The 27,882-nt window shown below is 38.6% G+C and overlaps 1 protein-coding gene across 2 annotated transcripts in view; it reads right to left on the bottom strand.

Moving 5' to 3' along the window:
• Nucleotides 1-27,882, bottom strand: part of SCHIP1 (schwannomin interacting protein 1) — a 572,399-nt gene that overhangs the window by 394,760 nt on the left and 149,757 nt on the right. The window lies entirely within an intron of this gene.

Below are 27,882 nucleotides of genomic sequence, written 5' to 3'. Positions count from 1 at the left end.
TAACTTTTTGATTAGTATTTTCTGGGCCATAACCTTACAATGGCTACAGTTAAATCACTGAGCTTTGATCCGAGCACTGTAAAACCACTATTGGGTCCTGGAGACAAAGTACCTGAGACAGCAGCAATCAGTAGCATGGGAACTTTTAAAGTGGTAGAAAAATGGGCAGGGACAGCAAACATGATTGAGTACTGTGTTTATAGAAAGAGTACATGTGTTTTCACTATATTTTGCATAATAAAAAAAGCAGAGAAGGGAAACTTACAATTATCTTTTTGAACCGTCAAATACATATGTAACCTTAGATGCCAAAACTTAGAACAATGGAGAATAATATGCTTACAGAAATAGCATAAAGGTATTCAGTAAAAATGCAGAAGTACACATGAAGATGTATGTCAAAGTGCACGTTTTAAAAACCTTTTTGTTTTTAATCAGAGTACAATCTCAGGGAAGTGCTTGTACTTTCCAGGGAAAATGTAACTCCCCCAGGATTTTGGTTTCTTTCATTCCAAAGTCAGATAAAAGAATAGTTTTACTCTTCTCTCTTTCACCTTTCTAGCTCGTATGGAGTAGAAATTAATTCCCAAATGGCCTTTCACCATCATTTATCGTGTTAAAATGTCATGAACTGTTCTTCTTCAGTGTACAAGTTCTCTGAGCAATTACCTTCATATGCTTTTCCACTGAAGGCAAGTTTGGCTTCAATCCACAAAACTCTTTTACTACCTCTTACAAGGAGCTATTACAACCATCCCAAACCATTAACTATTTAAAAAAAAAAGTCAGTTCATCTGTTATGAGGTTGAACTAAACATGTAACTTTTTATATAAAATCACTGATGCTGAGTCCAGTTACTCCTTAACCTTTGTTTTCAGGAGCCAAGAAAAGAAGCCCAAAAGCCATTCTAATGCCCTAAATACCTTCTGACACTCAGCATGCCTCATAAAATTGCCCTCCTGGGCTATAGTTCTCTTTTTGGCTACAGGTAGGAGTATACTTGGTGGCCAGAGGGAGGCCTGGGGAAAAGGTAGACATTTTTGCAGGAGAGAGTTGTATGTGGAGCAGGCTTGGCCATCTATTCCTAACAAAAAACAACCACTAGGGAAGACAGGAGGGGTGTCAGTGGATCATTGCCACATTGTCATATGGGTGGATGCATTTGCATGAAAATAACTCATGATGATTTCATATTATTTTTCTTTTAAGTTTCTTCTGGATGATTCCCTCAGAACTCTGCATCACTTGGAAAATATATACATGATAAAGTGCTTTAAATTTCCTACATAGAAGACATCTTCAAAAGTTTTATTAATTGCTAAGCCAATTTTGAGATTTAATATATTTTTGCTAGCATACTTTAAAAACATAATTCTTCCAATGACATTTCATATTTTTCTTAACAATAACATTTTGCTGAATCAGTACTTGATATGTGATATTTCAGATCAGATATTAACAAAAATTAACATTTTCTTTACAGCCTCTTCCCTTTTCTTTATCAAAGAATCTCCCATTAAGATCTTCCTTTGCTTATCCAATCAACTTATACTTACTTACCAGAAAAATTTTCCCAAAGCACAGCGGCAATTTTGCAATTTTCCTACTCCCCAAATGACATTCTTTATATAAGAAAAATGGAAACACATACATAATAGAAAACAACAATTACTAAAAATGTGAAGGACAGATATTCACCGTATTTGTACACCAGAATATCCCTTCATATATTTACCATGCATCACTAGCATAATTCACAAATACATTCTAATTTGTTTATAATGACCTTCAATTAGATAAGCCATTATTCTTGGCAATCTCCTACATTTTAAAAGCAGCATTCCCTAATGAGAAAGTTGAGCTAATTAAAGGCATGGTTGTCAGTACCCATGTCCCAAATTTCTCATTATTTCTTATTCTAAAAATATCATGTATATGTAAATATACATATATACACATATACATATATCATGTATGTATATATATATATATTTACACAGACAAGAGAAATACTTGTGTTTACAAACTTATTTAATTTATGGCAGAAATTCTTATTTTAAAAATATTCCAAATTATAATTATATTGAGGGTATTATGTTATATAAAATTACATTTTATATAAAATAAATATATATTATATATTATATATATTATGCATATATTATATATTATATTATGTGTATTTTATATTAATATACAATTTTAATTCTATAATTCAGGTTGATAAATACATGACATGTGAAGACAAAATTATTTTGCTTTTTAACAACTCTCCCTGGTATTGTTGTGTGCTTCTATAAAATCTTTTATTAAAAATCATGATCTTTAAAATTTTATATTTATTTTTATGAGTATACACACTCATTCAAAATGGTTACATGTGACTTTCTCACTCTTTGATACTTTGATACTTCTAAGGCCAGGTCAGGGTGACCAATGGGTAGAAAAATACCCATTAAGATTTTAATGGATTATTTTATGAAGTGGAAGTCTGTTACCTGTTAAACTCTAATCTCATTCTGAATATCTATCAATAACTTCCCTAACATTTCATGTGCTCTTCTGCTCCCTCTTCCCCCCTCCCCTGCAATGATCTAGACAGTTTATACAGGCATACACATATTGATTCAGTTGCCTATTATATGTGAAAATATAATACGTGAAAATGTTTCCACTTTCTTTTGTAAAAGAAACTTCTCAATGTGAATTTTTGAGTAGGGAAGTTGTATATGTTGTTCATTGAGAAGACTGTTTAGTAACCAGATATAGATTGGGTTGGATAAGCAAGGAATTGGAAAAAGGGAGACAAAACAGAAATAAGAGAGAGGAGACCACTAAAATGATCCAGTTGAGTATTTACCATGTGCTAGGCCCTCTAATGCTTTACATAAATTGACTAAATAAATGTTCTGAACCACCCTCTAGGTAATTCCCATTTTATAGATGAGAAAATTGAGGCAAAAGGAGTTTAAGTAACTTGCCCACAGGCACACAGATGGTAAGTGGCAGAATCCAACCTGAACTCATGGTCAGGCACCAGAGTCTTCACTAAAGAAATGTCCTGTTTTCACAAACACAGGGTTTATTTATTTATTTTTTCTAAATTAGAGACTTTGTATTAATTGATGTGTAAACATATCACTTGTGAAAAATGATCACAATCTTCACAGGCTGGAGAGAGTATAGTTTAGATTTCTTATAAGATCAGTTTTCCACAGAGGAGACTTTTCTGGGGCATAAGGTATTTAGTTGTTATGAGTTTGGGCTCATCTTTCCAATTCAAAGTATGAAAGCTCCCAGTACCCATACAAATGAAAAGATCAATTTATCTGATTTTCTCTAAAATGAAGTCTATTATTCTACCTTACTATTCTCTCGACATAGAGAAATGGCACAGAAATACTTTCACTGTTTATGTTAAACAATTTATGTAAGTCCCACAATATGCATCCAAGTTAAATAGAGACGCAAACCATAAGGCAACATCATTCAAATCCTGCCTCTAGCCAATCCAACAAGCTCTACTGAAGGGAGGCTGGGAATGTGAATGGCGGTGGGAATGTGATCAGTCATCCTAACTGGTCCTGAAACCATCTGATCAGAGTGAAAAATTCCATTAAGTTATTTTATTAGGTCGAGGCTATATCTAAGTGGTCTTTTCAGAGACAAACTCAGCTCAGCTGGCTGAGTTGCGTAGCTGCCTAGATGCTCCTCAGTGCAGCAGGGACAACCTGGGCATACAGACAAGTTAGAAACAGTCACTAATAATGGCATCTCTGCCTCCATCAAGTTGACTGCAGCCCCAGGCATCTGTCCTACCTTTACCCCCCTCACTACTCATGAACCCACAAAACCTCATACCAAGTCCGGCAACTGGGGCTTGCCAAACCTGCTACTTAGTTTTGTTCTTGCCAATTCTGGCCTCCTGGCCTCTCAACTCAGCCTACCATTATCTGCCATGAGGCATCTGCGGTGTGACAGTAAAACAGACTCTAAATGTGAAATAAGAAACTTGGTCACGGGGTGCCTGGGTGGCTCAGTCGGTTGAGCGTCTGACTTCGGCTCGTGTCATGATCTCACGGTTTGTGGGTTCAAGCCCCGCATCAGGCTCTGTGCTGACCGCTTGCTCAGAGCCTGGAGCCTGCTTCAGATTCTGTGTCTGTCTCCTTCTCTCTCCGCCCCTCCCCCGCTCACACTTTGTCTCACTCTGTTTCTCAAAACTAAATAAATGTAAAAAAAAAAAAAAGAAAGAAACTTGGTCATTATCATTATTCTTGTGTCATTTTGACAAGTTACATTGATCTTGTTGAACTTAGTTTTGACACCTAAGAAATGGGTATCTCCAAACCACAGAGCATGCATAAAGTGTCTTTTTCTTTTTCTCTTAAAATAGCTTGAATTGTTTCTACCTATTTTGTGACCCTTGCTTGACTTGTATACTTTTCTAAGACATGGCTACAACAATGCCTAAAAATGTTTTATAATCTGTAAAGTGCAATGCCAAGTATTATTTGTATTGCTCTGTCTGTCTCCCTGTTTAGCCAAATCCTCCCGGGAGATGGGTCTTCTGGTGGCTCACCCTTGGCCTGATACTCACCTATATGGACATATTATACATCTGCTGCAGTCAGTGTGAGTCTTAGAACAATATCCTGACTCTAGGGTAAAAATGCCTCCCAGCCCACTAACTGCATTCCCTCAGAAGTCACAGAGCAAAGATAATGGAAATGCTCACTGAAAAAAAAAAATCTGTCCCCCAAATCATTTTCTCTTCTGTTTTCCCCCTTTAATACAAGTGGCAAGCACCTGGCTCTCACCTGCTAGCCCCCCGCTTTTAGTAAAGTGTTTTGATTTATATTCTCAAAATGGAAGAATTTAAAACATATCTGCATTAGTCAGAAATTTTCTAAAACACAATCTATTGTAAGAGAATTTTCTACATAGTTCTTGACTTGCATTTAAATACATCATATACAAGGCATTTCCATGCCCATTGTTAGAAGACCTGAACCCTAACTCTTTACCTCCAACTTGCTATGTGACTTTAGACAAATCAGTGTCCTCTATGGGCCCATTTCCTCACGTGTAAAATGAAAAGGCTGCCCTTTGAGGCTCTTGCCATCTTCATTTCTGATTCTTTTTTTTTTTAATGTTTATTTATTTTTGAGAGAGAGACAGACAGTATGAGTGGGAAAGGGGCAGAGAGAAAGGGAGACATAGAACGTGAAGCAGGCTCCAGGCTCTGTGCTGACAGCACAGACATGGGCCTCGAAATCATGAACTGTGAGATCATAACCTGAGCTGAAGTCAGACGCTCAACCGAGCCACTCAGGCGCCCTATTCTTTTTTGATTCTTTATCAAAGACTTTGAATAGGGGAAGACCAAGACTTCCTGGGCCTGGAGTGAGTCCAAACTTGTAGATAAGCACAAATAAGAATAAGCTAAAAGCTGACGTTTGGGTCCATAAAAATTCAATTCTTGCCCACTATAAGGAAAACTTTGTCCATTATCCTGAACTATGAGGGTCCTAACCACTTACAACCCTAAGGGGCATATAAACAATGCCTAAGATAGATGCCCAGATTTAGTCTTGCCATTACCATCCTTTTCTTTAGTGAGTTCTGCTACCTAAGACCTGGTGATCCAGTTGGAGTAAGCTACCATTTTGAATCAGTCTCCTTAGGACTTAGCTTCAGGACTGGGACTGTGAGGATTGAACATGTTGCTTATTAGGAATCATCTTTGTTGTATATTTTGGCCACCACACCCAAAGCAGATGAAATGTAGGTTGTCACCATACCTCACTCCCATCTCAGGTTATAGCTTGGTTGGTAGCAACCACCTGTTCAGTTTTGCTCAATCTTGGCTACATATTAAAATCTCACAGATAGCTTTGAAAGATCTAATGCTCAAGCTACACTCCTGATACATTATATCACAATCTTTGAAGGTGGGTCCCAGGCATTGTTATTTTTCAAGTTGCCCACATGGTTCTAATATGCAGCCAATGTTTACAATCACTGCCTTCTATCAGCATTCTAAACATGAAGTGAGATGAAAACAGTTGGGAGTTTTGAAAGACTAAGCAACAGACAGTAATAGGCCCAGGGCAAAGAGGTCTAGAATTGTCAAGACTTGACAATATTGTGGCTAGCTGGAGACCAGGGTCAGGGCCATGGCATGCAGTGGCTTGGTTCTGCAGTGGGATTCCTGAAATAAAAGGCAAGGTAGAGTGGGGCACTCCAAAGTAAAGGCATGTACTATATCAGCACTTGGTAGGCTGGGAGTCAGAGAGGCAAGCAAGGGTTGAGGATGACCAGAAGGCTTGAAGGCTTGAAAGTCAGAGCAGGTGATAAGCTACATGGTGGTAGTGTGAGAAGTGAGGATCAGATACTCAGTCAAGGAGTCTAGGTTAGGAATGCAGGCTTGGAGCCTCTGTATGGGTATAACAATGAATATTTATGGTATGTCTTAAGTTTACAATTTGCTTTCATATCCCTTTTTCTTATTTTATTGTTATATTGAATCTCTAAGATAGGGCAGGCCTAATTTCAATGCCCATTTTGTAGGTGAGAAAAATGCAGCTCAAGGTCTAATGGCTTCTTTGAGGTTGCATAATTAATAAGCAGTAGCAATAATGGCCTCGGTGACAAAATAAGTGTTTTGCCTCAGTAAGGGAAGTTTCTTGTTTGGGGCAGAAACCAACCGCCAATGGTGATGTTGCTGACACAGACATTCACTGATATTTAAGCAGCTCTTTACAGTTTAAAGAACACTCTCAAGGCACCTGGGTGACTCAGTCAGTTAAACATCTGACTCTTGATTTTGGTTCAGGTCATGATCTCACGGTTCGTGGGATCAAGCCCCAAGTCAGGCTCTGCGCTGACAGCATGGAGCCTGCTTAGGATTCTCTCTCTCCCTCTCTCTCTGACCCTCCCCTGCTCGTATTCTCCCTCTAAACAAACAAAACATTTAAGAAAAAGAGCACTCCCATGTAACTTGTCTCACTGGGAATCACAGCAACCACATCATGTTGGCATGTCATGGTGCAGATGAGAAAACTGAGGCTAGAAATAAGATGTTATTTGTTCAGGGGCACATCACTGGTTGAAAAGACACCTGACTCCAGGTCCAGGTAAGCACTTCCTTCTTGGTCTCACACTGCTTCCACTAATGGATGCCCTGAGCCCTGTGAATAGAATTGGTTGGGAGTCCCTAACTGGAATGAGTATCAAAGATGAAGAGAGAACAGCTACTGACTGGTAGGACCTACACTGATAGGACTCAGCTGTGACTTTTGTGACTCAGCTGTGAATCAACTGAAGTTGATTCAGAGGCCAGCTCCATATGACAAGGTTTACAAAATTAAATAAGAGAGAAGTTTGGTTTCTTAAGAATTCTGAGCCAAATTTTAGCAATTTAACTTCTGTCATCTGATATTTTACTTTCTTTATGCATTTTTGTATTCTCTCTTGCATTGATGGTAGAGCAAATCTGTTATAAGAGATGTTTCAAGTTTTTTGGGGGGGTACTTTATTGTCATGGCTAAGCGAAGTTAGGTATTTAGATGAAATAATTGCACACAATACAGACAATTTGGCCCATGCGATTCACTTTCTTAAGGACTTCTTTGTGTAACCATCTTCACAGCAAAATTATGAAAGTTGGGATTTTCTTTTCTGGAAGGGAAAGAAGTATGTTTATCTGGGGGTCAAAATCTAACCCTCTTTTAAATAGCCACCTGTTCCTTAAGCTTTCTCTGATCTACATCTTTTGACAGGCTCCAGTCAAATCCTCTTCTCAGCTCTCACAGCATTTTACTTATGTATTCCTTGTAGTGTGTTCTGCTTTATATCATGGGTCTCTGTATGCATCTTACTTTCCTTCTAGATTGTAAAATCCCTACGGAAAGACAGTGTTACTTATCTTTGCATCTTCCATAGCACCAGACAGATTATTCAGTCAATAAACATGTGTTGACTAAGTGCTTGAACAGTTGTGAAGAGATTCAAATGTCAACTAAAAATTCTTGGAGGTGAATTTTAAAGAAAGTATTGATTTAATCTTTTCAAATGGATACAACAGGAGTGGTATAATCTAATTTACAATGAAGGTCAGTTAAAGCATAGTTCATGCTTTTCTAATTGACTGTCCATTTAGTTAAACTTAAAAATGACAAAGTAAATATCATTATCAGGCCTTCACAGTGTAAATGTGTGTTCTTAAAGAGGTCACAGATGAATGGATGCGATTCTCATGTGGTTTATCCATCTGTTCTCCCTGTTATTTTGACCACAGTGGCTTTGTCCAATACTCTCTTGCCCGTTAACATAATCAGACAAGTGCCATCAAGGTTAAGAGGGAAGTGTAAGCAATAACTTACAAACAAATGACCACTCACGTGGACTATAACATTTACCCTCCAGATAGAGACTGCTGTTCTCAATTGTATGCTTGTATCAAACTTTTAGCTTATTATAATGAATTAATCCAAGTAGTACAAAATCTCATAGCCACACTAAGAAAATAGTAATTGAGCAAAGTTAGTTATTTTGTACATTCTCAAATGTAATGATTTTGTTCCAGTAAAATTTTGTTATAGTATGGTCTTAGGGGAGGCCATTGGATTGAAGGGGAGAAAGCTACTTGGCTTGAAGTTGCATTTGCACAGCAAGCACCATGCTTCTGCTTTGATTATGTATCTATTTGAAGAGGCTTCTGGGACAGAGGCTGAAGGAGACTATAAGAAAGCATTTCACCACCAAAGAAATCCAAAGCTCAAGCTTTGTAACAGATATGTTATCAAAACATGCTCCTTGTTCAGAATCTGAGTTGACTTCCAAAAGCCCTAGTTACCATGAGTAATATTAAAAATACTAAGTGAAATAAGTCAGTCAGAGAAAGATGGATATCATATGTTTTCACTCATATGTGGATCTTGAGAAGCTTAACAGAAGACCAGGGGGGAAGGGAAGAGGGGAAAAATAGTTATAAACAGAGAGGGAGCGGGACAAACCATAAGAGACTCTTAAATACAGAGAACAACCTGAGGGTTGACGGGGGGTGTGGGGAGAGGGGAAAATGGGTGATGGGCATTGAGGAGGGCACTTGTTGGGATGAGCACTGGGTGTTGTATGTAAGCAATGAACCACGGGAATCTACCCCAAAAACCAAGAGCACACTTTACACACTGTATGTTAGCCAATTTGACAATAAATTATATGAAAAAACATACTAGTTTTGAGTGGTGTCACTGCTTGTTGGAACTGTGTATTTCGAAGCATATAACTAAAGTTTTCTATGAACATAATGAGTGATTCCAAAGGCAACCTGGATTTAGAGGCACTTTGTTGATGCTTAGATGTGGGCAATAGAATTCACTGATGAAATGCTGCTCATTTCATATGCCTCATAGAGTCACTTAATTGTAAATTTATGGTATGAATCCCTTACTGTGATTTTACTGTCAATCAAAACCAGGGTCATATAAAACATTACCGAATGTGGGACAATATTTTAGCATAGGGAGGGTGAGAACACGTTTAAATTAAGTAGACCAATTCACTAAACTTAAAACCTTAAAATTTCTTAATTAAAAATGAGTCTCATCTTGACAATAAGAAAGATATAAAATCTTAGTATTTACTCTAGTAACTTTGATTCCTTCAAGTCGCTAGAGATATACTATTCCCTCTCTTCTCCTTTCTCCTTCCTTTCTTCCTCTTCCCTTCCCTTTCTTTTTCTTTTCCTTTATTTTTCCTTCTTCCCACCTTCCATTCTTCCTTCAGTCTCACTTACTTTACCATCTCCATTCCATAGACAACAGTTTATTTCACAGGCTGGGAAACTGAAGTTCAAGTCCTGTTTCTGAAATATCAGGCTGAAAATTTCATTTCTAGTTTGAAATTAACAATCTAAATGGCATTGGACAAATCATTTTATATCAAGGCACTTTGAAAACTACCCGTGGATTTCAAGTTCTACATAATAAATGAAATAGTTGAGTTTAAGTTTAATTTAGTATCCATGTGTTTATTTTTTTATTTTATGATATGGAAAAATGATATACACAGGGACTTTTGTCCTCCAAATAAAGAAAATATCCTGCAGAATATTATGATATATGACTGAAAGGAATTCCTGCCCATGTTATTAAGGTATTGTTTCTCATTATTGCTAATGTCTTTGGGCCTATTGGAATCCTAAGCCTCTTTTGCAATAGGGCACAATTAAATCACTATTGACTCCCTTTTCCATATCTCTAATAAAAAGGGGGGAAGGTAGGAAAATACACTGGTCCTTGCCAAAGAAACATCCCCTCCTCTACATATATTACTGTGTATTACCGTCTCCTTCTTGAGTTTACTGTCTTACAAAAGGCTTTGGTTAAGCTCACAGGCTGTGTTCTTATCCAAAATCTACACACCATTTTACAAATGGAGTCAAGGGAGGTACATTAGATTAAATATTGATTTAAGTATAAATCCATCCCTTCTAGCATTTGGGCAAAGCAGAAGAGCATCAGGTTAATTGCAAGTAAGGCTACTTCTACACAAATTACTAAGTAGGGCATGAGTATGCAAGCTAAGGGCAGCCGAAATCTGGGAGTGCAATCTCTGGCCCTAAACTGAACACATAGAGAGGAATGGCCTCGTTTTGATTTCTTTTTCTTTCCCATTCCCATAGTCCTTTGGAACCTGAGTTGTATAATATTTTTAGATAGGAAAAGATAGGGAAATTGACAGAGTTATGCAGGGAGTCAGAAAACCCAAATCTAATTCCCGGTTCTATTACTGACAAGGCATGAGTAACTTCCCCTCTCTGTTCTTGATTTCCTCAGGTCTCACTAAGGGTACTCATCTCTTTCTAGACCACTTCATGGTGCACTGTAAAGACCACATGGGTTCACGAGTGTGTAAGGGTTGTTAGGATGATAGCGGCTGGAGAGGAGCAAGTTTCATTATCTGTAGCACAGAATAACACTCAGTCTGGAAAATGATGGCTTATTTCTTTGTTTTACTTCTGTTCTTTGTGATTATTATCATCAAACATGATTCTCTATGGAGAAAACTCCCATGGCTTCCTGGACACCCTTTAAAACTGTATATTTAATGGTAAATCTTAAAATTATACAACTTAATCAGCACATACCAGGCTCATCCCTTGTGATTGATAAATGAGAGGAACAGACAGAAGAATAATGTTAAAAGCCTTCTTTTAACATTAATTTGCCAAACCCTTATACATACATGTGCTTTTTATTTTACATTATCCAAATCACTGCTGGATAAGGTGTTTAAGGTATTGTTTAAGGTATATGTTTTATTTTATTATTATTATAATTATTTTTACATTGACATCCAAGTTAGTTAACATGTAGTGTAATAATAATTTCAAGAATAGAATTTAGTGATTCATCACTTACATACAACACCCAGTATTGGTATCATCCCAACAAGTGTCCTCCTTAATGCTCCTTGCCCATTTAGTCCATCCCCCCACCCAACATCCCTCCAGCAACCCCCAGTTTTTTCTCTGTAGTTAAGAGTCTCTTATGGTGTGTCTCCTTCCCTGTTTTTATATTAGTTTTGCTTCCCTTCCTTTATGTTCATCTATTTTACACCTTAAATTCCACATATGAGTGAACTCATATGATATTTGTCCTTCTCTGATTGACTTATTTCACTTAACATAATACACTCAGTTCCATCCATGTTGTTGCAAATGGCAAGATTTCATTTTAATCACCGAGAAATATTCCATTGTGTATGTATACATATATATCACATCTTCTTTATCCATTCATCCATTGATGGACATTTGGGCTCTTTCCATACTTTGGCTATTGTTGATCATGCTGCCATAAACATTGGGGTGCATGTGCCCCTTCGAAACAACACACCTGTATCCTTTGGATAAATACCTAGTAGTGCGATTGCTGGGCCGTAGGGTAGTGCTATTTTTACTTTTTTGAGGAACCTCCATACTGTTTTCCAGAGTGGCTGCACCAGTTTGCATTCCCACCAGCAGTGCAAAAGAGATCCTCTTTTTCTGCATCCTCGCCAATATCTGTTGTTGCCTGGGTTGTTAATTTTAGCCATTCTGACTGGTGTGAGGTGATATCTCATTGTGGTTTTGATACTTCCCTGATGATGAGTGGTGTTGAGCATTTTTCACGTGTCTGTTAGCTGTCTGGATTATACATCCATGAACTTATTTGATTCTCACAATAACATCACCAGGTGGCCAAAGAAGAGATGATTAACTTCATTGGCAGCTGAGGAAACTGAGACTGAGAGGCTAAGTTACTCATACCAGTCAGCAATGGAGCCAGGGATCTGTTTTCCAATTCCCTAAATAACCTTATTTCCCTGTCTACCCTAGCCTGGATCCCTAAATTTCTTGTTCACAGGACATAATGAGACCTTGATAAGTCTTCTGATAATACCACTTCCCTTCACTCATAAGTTAATGTATTTTTGCAAATATACAGAAAACTTGTTGGAACAGTCGTATTAAGACTGGAGAATAGGGTGGGAAAAGAATCAGTAAAGAACTAATGCTCATAATTTATTATATCAAAGCAGATTCTAAGGGATCGTCTAGGCTCAGTAAGAAATAGTGATCTGTGTGTTTGATAATGTCTGCTAATCAGGTGGCATAGCAATGAGTAGTCTAGAAAATAGTCTACAACGGTGGCTAGAAACTAGGTTCTGGCTGACAGGATTTGGCCTGGAGACATGTTTAGTTTGGAAAGCCCAAGTGTTTGAAGTATTTTTGAATTTAAAGACCTTTATACTTTCCTGCACTCCCAAAGTCTCTACCACTCCCTACTTCTTACCTTGACCACCTCAAACTTTCACTGACTCCTGAAGGTATTGTGGTTTATGATCTTGATCTAGAGGCCAGATTGCTTGGTATGGCAATGAAATCTCTCTGCAGCATGAATCCTGCTACTTTCACAGCCTTATTTTCCTTTGATTCCTAACATAACCCTCTTCTCTGGCTTGACTTTCTCACTGTCCAATTTATTCAGGCTCCTGTTCCCTACTAAATGATGCTATCTGAGCCATTCTTCAAAGCCATGTTAAGGCTTCTGTCCGTGAACCATTCTTCACCATTTCAACTCAGATTGATCATTTCCACTTCTAAACAATTACAATATTCATGATCACATGCTTCATCTTTGTTCTTAATCAATACTGTCTGGCAGTATTACTTAACTGGCACAATTTATATTTGCACTGTATACATAATATTATAGAGAGTTTGACTTTACATGTAGACTGTAAGATCCTTAAATAAATTTCAACTTCTCTGTCACCTTCATACCTTACTTTTATAGTATATGCTCAAAAAATGGCTGTAGAATTAATTATTAAATAAACAAAGAAGTATGTGAGGTAACATAATGTGTTGAAGAGTAAATTGAAGAATTGTGTAGTAATATAATTCTCATAACTTTCAGCCTCATGGTTCCAGTTAAGAATATAGAGAGAGATATATATCCCATTTTCTATAAGAACTACACCCAACATTAACAGATACAGTTGATTTTTTTTCACTTAACAATATATATATATATATATTTATTTTTCAATATATGAAATTTATTGTCAAATTGGTTTCCATACAACACCCAGTGCTCATCCCAAAAGGTGCCCTCCTCACTACCTATCACCCACCCTCTCCTCCCTCCCACCCCCCATCAACCCTCAGTTTGTTCTCAGTTTTTAAGAGTCTCTTATGCTGTGGCTATCTCCCACTCTAACCTCTTTTTTTTTTCCCTTCCCCTCCCCCATGGGTTTCTGTTAAGTTTCTCAGGATCCACATAAGAGTGAAAACATATGGTATCGATACAGTTGATTTTTGAACAACATGGGTTTTAACTGTGGGGGTCCACTTACACATGAACTTTTCAATAAATACTATAGCACTGTACATGTATTATCTCTTCCTTATGATTTTCTTAATAATATTTTATTTTCTATAGCTTGCTTTATTGTAAGAATACAGTATATAACACATATAACATACAAAGTATGTGTGAGGTGACTGTATTAGCAGGAAGGCTTCTAGTCAACAGTGGGCTATTAGTTGTATTAGGCTATTAGTATTAAGTTTTTGGGAGTCAAAAGTTATACATGTATTCTTGATTATGCAGAGGTTAGCCCCTAACCCTGCATTGTCCAAGTGTTAACTGCATAAGCTTAAATGTCCTGGGAACTTCCTTTATATAGAAGACCATAGCTTCACTTAACAGATAGTCTCATCTCATCTAGAATTCCTTGGAGCTTTGCTTTGAAGGACTTTCAAGGTCTGCTCCTGAGACACCTAGTGATAAAGTATCTATGATTTCTCATTTATTAAGCTTCCACCAAGGGCCAAGAATTTTAATAAATTGTATCATTCAATCCTCACAATTTCTCTGTATGGCAGCTCTTATTATCTCTATTTTATAGATAAGCAAACTCCAACCAAGATCAGTAGCTTACTAAGATCATAGAGTATTAATATTAAGTCTCTTTCTGCCTCCAGACTTAAGGGGTTCTGTGTACAGTAAAGTGTCTAGTACATAATTGTCCAAAGCATATCAATGAATATTGATGTGAGTCTAGATTCTTTCTTCTATTCCCATATCAAAGAGAATTTTGTTTCTAGTCCCAGAATATCCTATTTAGTTTCTTTCCTTCTTTGCCATATGCATAAGCAGTATGGCAAATGGCCTCAACACCTATTCATATGCAAGAGAAACCCTTACCCATGGAGAACGACATACAACCCATGTCACTATTCATGCTCTTAACAACAGAGCCAAAGTCAGATGTGTTGCTCCCCTCTGAAAAACTTTGAAATGGTTCTACATTGTCTTCAGATGATTAACAACCTTCTTTGATTTCTCAGCACACTCCTAAATATTGAACTGGGAAAGGGTCAGATGCCAGCTGAAAGTATTAAGTGGATTACTTCTATTGTCACTGAACTATTTACTTGGTTGCCTTCTGAACTTGAGATGGCATTTGAGATCTCTCTATTGCCCTGCCTAGGCTTCTTTATATACACACAAGGCAGCATTCTCTCATGTTGCAATATTGTTGTGTCATTCCGTTCTACTTCTCTCTACTTGCTCCTTGCAAATTGTACCCTGCCCTACACTATGACACATGACCCACTAGGTTTACCTAAAATGTATCAACATCACAGTATGTGTAGAGTGATGTGTGTGTGTGTGCGTGGTGTATGTCTGCTGCAGCAAAAATAAAGTTTTCATTTTAATAAAACAAGTGGTAGCATACCTTTTAAGGGTTGCTGGCACCTCCATGTGCCTGGTACACTATTTGCAAGGTCAACTATTTGCAAGGCAAAGGTCAACAACCTGAGCCTGGTATTTAAGAGTCTTCACAATGTGGGCCCAGTTGCCCTCCAACTGCTCACCTTCCTTCCCCCAAGATCAAGTTAGATTGACCCAAGCCTTGTCCCTTGCTTCCCAACCTCTGTGTCTTTGATGATTCTGTTTCCTTTGCATGGAATGACCATCCTCCTCATCTCTGCATGTAAAAGCCAAGTGCTGATTTCTCTAAGAAGTCATTCTTCAGTCTCTTTCCTCCTACCTCTCCCCCTGTATATGACTTGTTAGATCTCTCAGCACTTTGTCTCTTGTATTATACTTACTTGTAAATACATCCTAACTCCTTTATTAAATTGTAAGTAGTTTAAAGTATGATCCATGGCTGAATAGCTACTCTGAGTGCCTCACTCAGAGAGGAAATCAATCTACCTCATTTAACATAATGGCAAGTCCTTTAAGGGCACTCATTGCCATGTTTTGTTCTGTTCTGGTTTTCCAACACAGTCGTTAATTTTTCCCAGTGCATTTTGTATCACCTGCTGTTTGTACTTTGCCCATATCCTCTGGGCCTACCCTAGCAGTCACCTGCCTGGAAGCAGACAGTTCTTGTGCATGCAAAAGGCGACTGGAGGGCATTCTCTGACTGCAGGGGTATGCTTGGCCTGCACTGGAGTGGGGCAGGCCCAAAGCACTAAAGATTTAGCACTCCAGGAGTGACCCTCAACAAGTGACAAGATGGTGAATCAATGTCCCAGCTTCCTCAGCCCTCAGGGGGACAATTCTGAAGTGTGTCCCATATAGTTTCTGTGAGGGTCCTGGGTGTGACTGAGCTCCCCTTCTCCACAGCTGTACTACTCACAAATGCAACCTTCATTGTCTTTCCTCCTCTCCTACTCTTCACTTCACCAGTGCTTCCCAAATAAACTACTTGCTTCCAAATTCTTGTCTCAGGATCTGCAGTTGGGGAGACTAAATGAAGACCATTTCTACCCTCTCCTTACAGCCCTCTGGTCCTCAGATCTAGGATTAGAATATGGAACACAGTGAAGCTAACTGACGGACACAGAACTGCCCTCATTATCTCCAGCAGATCCTACAAAGTACAACCTGCCCAGAGAATACAAGAGACATGGCAGGGCTGATGGAAGAAGCTCACTGAAACCACCAGAGCTGGTTGAGGCCATGATCAGAATGACCTCACCTTGAAACTACTGCTGTTTCCAGTGTTTTGAAAAGTGATTGGCTAAGCATAAGAGACTGTTAAAAACTGAGAACAAACTGAGGGTTGATGGGGGGTGGGAGGGAGGGCAGGTGGGTGATGGGTATTGAGGAGGGCACCTTTTGGGATGAGCACTGGGTGTTGTATGGAAACAAATTTGACAGTAAATTTCATATATTAAAAAATAAAAAAAATAAATAAAACATAAAAAAAATAAAAAAAAAAAGAAAAGTGATTGGCTATACTGAATGACTTGAAAAAAAATCATCTATTATGGTTTGGATAGTAAAATAAAACAAGTTATCATATACTTGGAGTTCTCAAACATGCTTGCTTAATAACACTGAGAATTACAGAAGCAGAATCACAGCTCAAAATCTAATACCTGATCAGAAAGATTAATGTTCTTCACAGTAATGACATTTTTACCATTACAAAAAGAGCAATTTACTTTTTCAACTTCCTCTTCTTCCTATCCTAGCCTGTCAGGGAAAATTGCAGTCTCACACATGAAATATTTTCAAACTAGAGGTGGCAGGTTTATGGAAAATTACTCTGAATGTATTTGGGCTCAGACCAACTCTCTCAGCTCTATATTATTCATGATAAGCATGACTTCCAAGCCTTGGCTTTGTCAGATTTTCCTATTAATTGTTAATGTAACAGCTAAGTCTCCCTGGAGTGTGTGTTATTTTCTCATTTATAAAATCATAAGCCTTGGGATAATCCCTCATTAGATCAATAATATTCTCATCACATGAATGTAACACTGTCCAAGTGAGGGATGTTCTAGGTAAGCATGGCAGTGGAGCACTGTTCCTTTCACCCTGTGAATCTGTCTCCTCACCTCCATCTGTACATCCACTCTGAAGGCAGCTGTTCTCAGCTAGACCAAAGCAGCAGCCTCTTAGCCAAACCACTGGCCCTCCTACAAATTTCTCTAAACTGCCCACTATGTTGCCAGAGAGCACCCACCTCATAGATGTGACCATGTGATTGCCCTGCTCTGAAACCACAGATAGCTCCTACAGAGGAATTTGTTTTCATCTACCCTGTATCTATTCTCCCTTAACAGAAGATCCTTCTTCTTTCTTTCTGGGCAGTTACTCTTCCCTTTGTGTGAAAAACTGAAAGCGCCTCTGGATGCTCTTCCCACAGCCCTCTTCCTCAGGCCCAGGGAGGTTAAGGGACCTAAGGTCACCAGTTGTGCTTTATCCTTCCAGATTCTAAATCATTGACATGTGATGGAGGACAGAAACATGGTCGGAGCTCTCATATCCTGACCAGATTCTTCCTACTGGGATGCTACTACTGATATTTCTCTTTCCTGGCACTCTGGAGCTGCTATTCGCAAACAGTTCTGGTCAGTCAGCAAGGCTGGTTCTCCAGCTTCCCTATAGACTTTGTAAGCTCTCAGTGCACTCCCCCATGAGTGTACTTTGGCTTAACATAGAATCTGTTTCTCTTGCTTGCAAGCAAGGAATGCTGGCTGATATAGTTACCATTGCCTTCAGGATAAATTTTAATCTCAGCTCTTGCCAGTTTAACCCTTGTCACACTACACTTTGGCCACACCAGCCTAATCACCACTCCCTGGACATAACACATAGCCATCTAATTGTTCATGCTATTTCTTACTAGAACATTCCTCCCTCTGCCCTCTGAGAATTTTTACCTACCATTCAAAGCCAATATCAAAGGCCTTTCTCCATGAGGCTCTCTCTGATCTCTGCCAGGCAGACTTGATCCTTCCCTAGCCCAGAACCCTGCAGTGTATCATTCCATGTAGCACTTATCACTCTGTCAGAGTTATGTATTGGTATGTACGAGATTCCCAAAGGCAGAGTTTGCCACAATTTTTTTTTAATTTTTTAAAGTTTATTTATTTTTAAGAGAGAGAGAGAGACAGAGAGCAGGGGAGGGGCAGAGAGAGAGGGAGAGAATCCCAGGCAGGCTTTGTATCATCAGCATAGAACCTGACAAGGGGCTTGAGCCCACAAACTGTGAGATCATGACCTGAGCCAAAATCAAGAGCCAGACATTTAACTAACTGAGCCACCCAGGCACCCCATGTCACTTACTATTTTTAATCTTCATCACCACATGTAAATTCTGTCAAGTGGAGGCATGTCATGTAGTAGTTTAGCATACTGGCCTGGAGTGTCACATACCTGGGTTCAAATCCCAGCTCTTCCCCTGACTAATTGCTTGGTTTTGTGCAAGTTATTTGAGCTTTCTATGTTGACTCACCTATAAAATGGGGATAACAGTGCCCACTTTAGAGGATTGTTGTGAAGGTAAATTAGAAGCTGGAGACAGGAGTCATCACCACTCGGTAATCAATGAATGCTAAAAGAATAACGGAACATGTTCAAGCTTCTTCTACCATAATAATAAAAATAAATAATTCACAAATGAAACATGCAGGGTCATTTAAGGCTAACAGGAAGCACATATTTCAAGGAATTATAAACATGTGCACATGCGCACACATTATTTCACAGCCTCTCTTTTGGTCAGAGTCTAGGAAAACAAACTAATGGGAAAGGCTAGTTTTCTGTGACCACTCCACATGATCTCACAGGTAACAATAAAGCTAGCAGAACCTACCCTACAGGCATGGTGATTATGGGTCTCTGGATCTAGACATACAAAGATAATTCTCCTGTGTCTTGAGAAAATAGCCTATGCAGCTCTCAAGTGTGCTACCTGGTCAGAGAGCTGTGCTTTAGGAAACAAAGATATATTATTTTCTCCACAAAAGTGGACTTTAGTTACTAGGAAAGGAGCCATTGAGTTGAGTGAGGACGTTAACCAGCTCCAAACATCTCTGCTGAGTCAACCAACTGACCAATAGGGACTACAGAAAAGGTTGGGTTGGTTTGAACATATGTTTATTTCTATAATATGATAAAATTTCTGATTTAGAAATTGGCGTAGATGCATACAGTATGGTCATAGCCTATATGATTTGGGACAATTTGAGTGCTCAAATAATAGCAAATTAGGATTAAAAATATGCTTGGTGATGAATTAAGGATGGGGAAATTCTTAAGATATTTGGAAAAAGGAATAAAAAATGAGTGAATTCTAGTTCTAATTTTACCAAAAAGGGCAGGGATAATTGCACAGTAAAATCACATCTTCATTTGTTATCTTCATTTGTTTTCTTTCTTCAGCCTCTAAGATATAAATTTTGGAGTCTGCAGAAGCACATTCTTCCACTCTTGAAGACAAAGAGATTCAACCACATCATGGAACAAAATTTTTGAGTGGCCACTCAGAAATTACTGCAGAAGGTGAAGTTGTAACCAGCTCCCCTGTCCTAATTCTGAATCCTCTTGGGGCCTCAAGGTAGGGGAAGAGAGGCTTGGATTAAGAACCAGGTGACCTAGGCCCCAAGCTACTGCCTAGTGGGGTGTTCCTGTAGGACCTTGGACAATTCAGGCCAAGGCTGAGTCTCAATCCACCTTCTAGAAAATGAAGGGCTTTGGGGCATTATCAGAGTTTCTCAACTAGGCTCCTATAGCCCTAAAGTTCAAAAAAAAATCCCTCAGGAATAGGCAGTAAGGAGCTTTGGTCCTCATCCCAGCCACCCGCCTACCTCGCTGCCATCTCAACATGACAGCTCTACATTTATATTTTGTAATGGGCTTCCAGGTAAGATTGTGTGAAACAAGCAAACAAAAAATTATAGCTAAATATTTAAGAAAAGTCCAGTCCAGAAAATTGTGAATAAGAACAAACACTTATCTAGTGCTTACCACATGCAAGGCTCTTTTCTAAGTATTTTACGTACATCATATCATTTCAACCACTCCTATAAGTAATATTATTATTTCCATTTTAGAGTTGGAGAAACTGAGCTATTAAGCAACTTCATAAAGTTTCTAAGTGGTAGAGCTGGGATATGAACAAAGATACTCTGGTTACATGATTGTTATTCTTTTTTTTTTTTAATGTTTATTCATTTTTTGATAGAGACAGAACATGAGCGGGGAAGGGGCAGAGAGAGAGAGGGAGACATAGAATCTGAAACAGGCTCCAGGCTCCGAGCTGTCAGCACAGAGCCCGACGCGGGGCTCGAACTCACGGACCGTGAGATCATGACCTGAGCCGAAGTCGGTCGCCCAACCAACCGAGCCACCCAGGAGCCCCGTCATGATTGTTATTCTTTTTTTTTTTTTAATTTTTTTTTCAACGTTTTTAATTTATTTTTGGGACAGAGAGAGACAGAGCATGAACGGGGGAGGGGCAGAGAGAGAGGGAGACACAGAATCGGAAACAGGCTCCAGGCTCTGAGCCATCAGCCCAGAGCCTGACGCGGGGCTCGAACTCACGGACCGCGAGATCGTGACCTGGCTGAAGTCGGACGCTTAACCGACTGCGCCACCCAGGCGCCCCTATGATTGTTATTCTTAATGCCAGTGCAATATTACTTCTCACTAGTACCTTTCTTTATCAAAGATTCCGTGATTCTAATATTAAAACTTGGTTTCACCTTTAAATATAAACCTTATCTCATAAAACTAATTTTGGCATCCAAAACATTCTCCATTAGAGCTTTCTTTGAGCAAGAATTCAGGCTTATTGCCCTTTAGCTAAAGGTGGGCAAGAAAATGACTTTGGATTCCCCTTGTAGGAAGTATATTTTTGAAAGACAATGGGGATTAATTTTCCTTCTTCACTCTTTCCTTCCTTCCTTTCACATTTACTGACAATCTGCCATGGGCCAGAACCAAATTAAGCAGTGGAGATCAGGGAATTCAAGTCAAAGTTCCTGACACTGAGAACTTCGGAGTCTAGAGTGAAATGAAAATTTATAATTCACAGAGTAAGTCCTGAAGCAGCCATAGGCCAGGATGACACTCCAAAAGAGAAGATACAAAAGAATCTTAGAGAAATCACCTTTACATATTTGAGGGTGGTCATAGGAGGATTTAGCCAGATAGTTAAAGGAGGAAAGGACAAATCTGGCATTTGTTGAAAGAACATATTCAAAGGCATGCAGATGAGAGATACACATTTCTAGCCTTTAAGATAGTTGGTGTGGCCAGAAGTTATCAAGTATCTGAGGTATTAATGGAGATAACTCAAGAGAAGAGTAAGGACATGGTAAGAGAATATCTTATATACTAAGGAGCTTGGATTTTGTCTTTAAGAAAATAGGGAGTCTCATAAATTATAGTATGGACTTAGCAAAGGACAACAGGAGCTAGGAGTATAAAGAATGAACAGTATTTCTATTCCAATAGAAATATTCTATTACTAATAATCAACAGTAACTGAGTACCTATAAATCAAGGCTAAGAATTGGTAGGAATCAGTCATGCTCACTAGGGTCATTTTACATAGTAGCTCTTTAGAACTGCCTAGAGGACAGATATAGGACCCTAGACATGGATGACCCCATGAAAGATAGACTACTGGAATATGTCATATGCGCTGACCAGGAGGCAAACTGACATCTAAGTTAAGAAATATCACTCCATTTTACCTGGCACTTAAGCCCTTACTGTTCACATAATAAATGTGCCACTTGCCCTTTCAGTATTTAATCCCTTTGCAAATACCTGGGTCCCAATCACTCTTTATAATCTGGTCAAAATAGACTCCACTCTCCAAGTTTAAGGTCCAATAAAAAAACTAGAATGTTCGTTAGGTTTTCCCCAAATTAATTATATTAGCCATTAGTATTTGGAAAAAAAATAGTAAGCACAGCCAAGAAAAGGTACAAATCTCCACTAGTCCTGGTGAAAAAGGAAAGGAAGTTAACTATTATTGATCACTCACTACAGACATAGATTCTCTCTAGAGATTATTTCCCTTAATAATGGAGGTGCCGAGGTAGGTATTCTTTTCATTTTACAGTTGAGAAAACTGTGCTGCCAAGAACTAATATCACTCAACAAGTAGGTCCTGAAGGGATCCAAGCCCAGGTCTGCTTGACTACAAAGCCTATACTACTACTCTGTGTACAGAGCTTATTTTAAAAGATAGGAAAATGTTAAAGAAATTATGTGTGAGAATGTGCATGGATGTGTAGAAAATTCCAGCACTCTTATTTGGATACCAGTACTTATTAAATCACTTATAACACTGCAGAGTTACCTAGGTGACCACACCTATAGAGCATTTTTAGCAGCTTTCTGTTCTCCATCATTTTCTAGCTAAAGCTTTTAGGTTGGGCTGTCAGATTCCATCATGTGTCCAAAGCAGTTAAGACACATGCTTAGGATGTTCTTATCATGCAAACTCGACTAATCTGCTCTTCTTGTATTTGGCTTGGCTGTCTGCATCTCCTGCTGGGTGATATGATTCAATAAGCTTGGCTTGTAAAAAAAATGAGTTAGAATTCAGAAATCATGAGTTGATTTCAAAAAATTATACTTCCACCTTTCCTCAAATACCTCCAAGGATTTGGGCCTGGTATGAGAGAAATTCGCACCTGCATGGTGTGAGGAGCAGCACATGTTTAGTATGGGGAAAGACATCATGCAAAGTGTGGCATACCCGTGAGCACAACTGAACACAAACACAGCCTTCTTATTAGCATGTTTCAAATATTTAGCAAAATTAAGACTACATTTACATGCATACTGTCTGAAAGAAAATACCTTCTGATATGAATGAACCTTGAAATTGTAAGAAGCCTAAGGCAAAGTTCTTCACCTGCCTTGCACAGTTTGTGTTTAATCATCTTGAAGATCTCAGAAGTCCAAGGGGACACAATAAAACAAGAGCTCACTGCTAGCACCTGTAGTCGGAAAACAGGCAGTTATGATGGCAATGAGCTCAAAGTTCCCCAGGAGAGCTAGCACTTGTCACTGTAGGTGTAGAAGGAAATATTTGGGGTTTGTTTTGAGTGTTCTTTTGCTTTGATATGATTGTTTTCATAGCAGAGTTGTATAAAGAGGTAATTATATCCATTCATTTGTCAATGAACATTTGGGACATTTCCATATCTTGGCTAACATGAATAGTGCTGCAATGAACACGGGGGTGCAAATGCCTCTTTGAGATCCTGATTTCAATTCCTGAAGTAGTATTCCTACATCATATGGTGGTTCTATTTTTAATTTTTTGGGAAACTTCATAGTTTTTTCCATAGTGGCTTAACCACTTTGCATTCTCCCCAACAGTTGCCCCACAACCTTGCCAACACTTAAAAAAATAACAGCCATCCTAATAGGTATGAGTTGGTATCTCATAGTTTTGATTTGCATTTTCCTGATAATTAATGATGTTGAGAATCTTCTCATACACCTGTTCACCATTTATAAGTTTTCTTTGGAGAAATGTTTGTTGAAGTCCTTTGTCTAGCTTTTAATAAGGTTGTTTTTTGTTTTTTAAGGTGTTCTGCTATTGAGTTGTAAGCGTTCCATCATCAGATGAATGAATAAAGATACATACAATGGAATATTATTTATCCTTAAAAAAGAAGAAAATATTGCTATTTAAAATAACTTGGATGATCTTGGAGAACATGGTAAATGAAATAAGCTAATCACAGAAGGATAGACAATGCATGATTCCACTTATATGAAGTATCTAAAATAGTCAAACTCATAGAAACAGAGAGCAGAATGGTGGTTGGCAGGGGCTAGTGGGTAGGGGAAATGATGATGGTATCATGGGTGTCAAACTGTACTCATTAAATATGTGTAGTTCTTTGTGTATCAATTATATCCCAATAAAGCTGATTCTTTTACAAAGAAGTAGTAATAACAATAGCTTACAAAGAATATCCAACTCAAATTCTCCTTGAAATAGCAGATTATAAATAAATAAAATGTAAAGTATACTGATTAACTCATTTAACCCTCAAAACAAACTTGCTGGGAGTAATTATCCTTATTTAAATGATAAGAACCCTAAAGTTTGGAGAAGACATGGGATTTGCCAAAAGCCAAGGCTAAGATTAGAATTTAGATCTTTCAACTGCCAATATTCCATTCTACTGCAGTCAAGTGCACATAGTACCTGGCACATAGTAATTACACACAGAAGTGTCCCTGGTTGTTATCAGGTCTTGCAGTCCATCATCATGGATTAGCTGATTCTAGAAAAGCAAAGCTGGATGAACCCTTAAGGACCATCCACACCATCTCCTCATTTTACAGGTAGAAGACAGGGTGGTGTTAGGGTACAGAGTATCAAGCAGTGCCTGTTCACACATTCTTCTCAAGGTTAAGGCAATAGAAGAGCAGGAGTAATCAGAGAGCAGTAGACACTGTTGGTTGACCACTGAAAAGTCATTCCCAACCTCCCTCCTTTTCTTCTGGCATTTTTCCTTACAAAACCTGCACAAACCAGAAACTCAATTCCCTAGTCTCCCTTGAAGGTAGGGATGCCATGTGAGTCTATCCTGGCCAGTGATATGCAAGAGAAGATCTGCTAGAGAGGTTTGGGGGAAAATATTCTCTCTGTATTAAAAGGAGAGAGGCACACTGAAACCCATTATTTCTGACTTGGAAAATGATGGAAAAAATCATGTGAGGACATGATGCCTGGACCTTAGACAGCCATTTTGCTACCCTGAGGGAAAGGCAAATAGAAATGCTGACAACCTAACCTATCACCCTGACCTCAGGAAACTAATGAACCATTTTCTGAACCATCTAACTCCAGATTTTTTGTTACTTCAACAATATGCCTCCTTAGGTTTTAAGCCATTATTAATTGGGTTTCTCAATATCTGCAGTCTAATGCATGCTAACTGATGTAGAGTAGAAATCAGCAAATATATGTCCTCCTTTCCTTTCCTCTCTTTCAATGTCTTGGAGGGATCTAGCATTCTGGAAATAGCTCTACTAGATCATGAATTTAATTAGAGCAAGGATGGTGTCTTTTTTTGTCACTGCTGTATTCCTACACCTAGCAAAGTGCCTCATACATAGTAGTGCTTAATAATATTTGCTGATTAATTATAATTAATTAATTAATCTCTCCACAAATATTCACTGTGCACTACTATTATATGTGAGGCACTAAGATAGATGCTGGTGATAAAGAGATAAATAAGACATGCACTCTACCTTTAATATGCTGGTAGTTCAAGTAAGGGAGGCAGATTAGACACAAAATTATGAAGCAATGTGAGAAGTGCTATAACAGAGGAGTGCTATAACTGTTATAGGACCATGAGAAGTAGAGTTACCAATGCTGTAATGAAGACAGGATGGGGATGGAGTCATCTCTCCTCATAGATTCTGCCCTTAATTTTCCTGGTGTTCAGTTTAAATAGAAAATACTTATTCAACACCTACGCTGTGCATGACATTATTCTTGGTAATAATCAGTAATCATTATAAAAGTAGATAAGCTTTACAGTGCTTATAATGCACCAGTTTCTGTTTTTTGGGACTTACGTATATTTATTTATTTCTTCTCCACAACATGATGAGGTAGGTACTATTATTTTTCCCATTTTACGTATGGGGAGACTGAGACAGAGAAAAATGAAGTTGGGGCACTTGGCTGGCTCAGTTTGGTACAGTGGGTGACTCTTGATCTCGAGATCATGAGTTCGAGCCCCATGCTGGGTGTGGAGTCTACTTAAATTAAAAAATTAAAAAAAAAAAAAAGAAAAATGAAGTTAATTTACACAGAGAGTAAGTGGCAGAGCCAGAACTGAATCCAGACCGTCTGGCTACAGAGATCAGGTATTAGCCAGTATATGGAAGATATGTTCACTGTTCTGTAAATATTTCCAATCATTTGAGAGAAATGGAAATAGATGCTTTCATCACTACCCTGGTTCCTGCATTTGATTTGCACACACATTTTGCTGGATTTTAATTCTAGCCAAGAACATAGCACCGACATGTTCTTTCCTCCTCAAGCAGTCACCCCTTTCGTACAGAGCATACAAATAACTTAAACCATGACAATATCAATTTCCATCTTTATTTTCAATGTAGTCAACAAAGGACCAAGCATGAGGATGGCTGAGAAAGTCTTCTCTGTCTGTGGAAAATGAGTTTAAAGACACTTTCCACTAAGGACATTTTTTCCTTACAAAATTCTAGAAATGTGAAGTCTAATTACTTAGCTGTGCCAGATATGCCTTTTCAGCTTCTGCTAGACTTAGCTCAACACTAACTGTGCTTACCCTTGCATACACAATGAATCTCATTAATTCCTTCTTCCTTCCAAGCTCACAGAAGGAAAATGGAAACAAAACTGGGGGCAAATTCTCCTCTTTTTAATGTGTCTGTTTTAGAAACCTCCCTTCAAATCTGGCTCTTTCCACTCACACAAGGGACCAGCTGGACAAGTGAGGTAGGAACTTACAGAAATTCTGTGACTAACGTTGTTTCTTCTGTGACAAGCCTCAAGAAAGAGTACTCACTGAGGAGGTTTGCAAGGAAATAAAGTAGGAAATAGAGCCATGGATGCATCTACTCCCTTCCCTGACATCCATTCCATTATCAATATCAGCACTGTACTATCTTAGATGCCACAGCACATACAATGTACTGATAATATCCTCAGAATTACACGCACCTTCTCTGGTATGTATAGCAGAATAACATGGCATACACTTATTTCCCACCTAATGAATTTCAGATCATCTAAGGATATTAACTATCTCCAATGTGAGATTCCCCAAACTTCTTTTTAAAAAAATTTTTAACATTTATTTAAAAAAATTTTTAATGTTTATTCATTTTTGAGAGAGAGAGAGAGAAAGAGAGATAGAATGTGAGTGGGGGAGGGGCAGAGAGAGACACACACATACACACACAGAATCCAAAGCAGGCTCCTGGCTCTGAGCTGTCAGCACAGAGCCTGACGCTGGGCTCAAACCCACAAACCGCAAATTCATGACCTGAGCTGAAGTTGGATACTTAACCAACTGAGCCACAAAGGCACCCAATATTTATTTTTGAGAGACACAGAGAAAGAGAGGGAGGGAAAGAGCATGGAGGAAGGGCAGAGAGAGGGAGACAGATGATCTGAAGCATGTTCTGCGCTGTGAGTGCGCAGAGCTGGATGCAGAGCTCCAACTTATGAACCAGGAGATCATGACCTGAGCTGAAACCAAGAGCCAGCTGCTTAACCAACTGAGCCACTCAGGAGTCCCAAGATTCCCCAAACTTTTTAACTGTATCCACCTCAACATCTAGCTGCCAGTGATAGTTTTAAAAGACGTCTATAAATTCTTTCATACTTCTCTCTTCAAAAGGTAGAGCCCAATTCCTTTCTCCCTACATGTAGGGACCATTTAAGGACTCACTTCCAATGAACAGAATGTGGTAGATATGAAGGTATGCAACTTACAAGTCTGAAGGATTGCAAGTCTAAAG

The sequence above is a fragment of the Neofelis nebulosa genome, chromosome 5, assembly GCF_028018385.1.
Source record: "Neofelis nebulosa isolate mNeoNeb1 chromosome 5, mNeoNeb1.pri, whole genome shotgun sequence".
Classification (NCBI taxonomy): Eukaryota; Metazoa; Chordata; class Mammalia; order Carnivora; family Felidae; genus Neofelis; species Neofelis nebulosa.
Note: the sequence above shows the minus strand (reverse complement) of the source record. Positions and strands in the feature narration are given on the sequence as shown.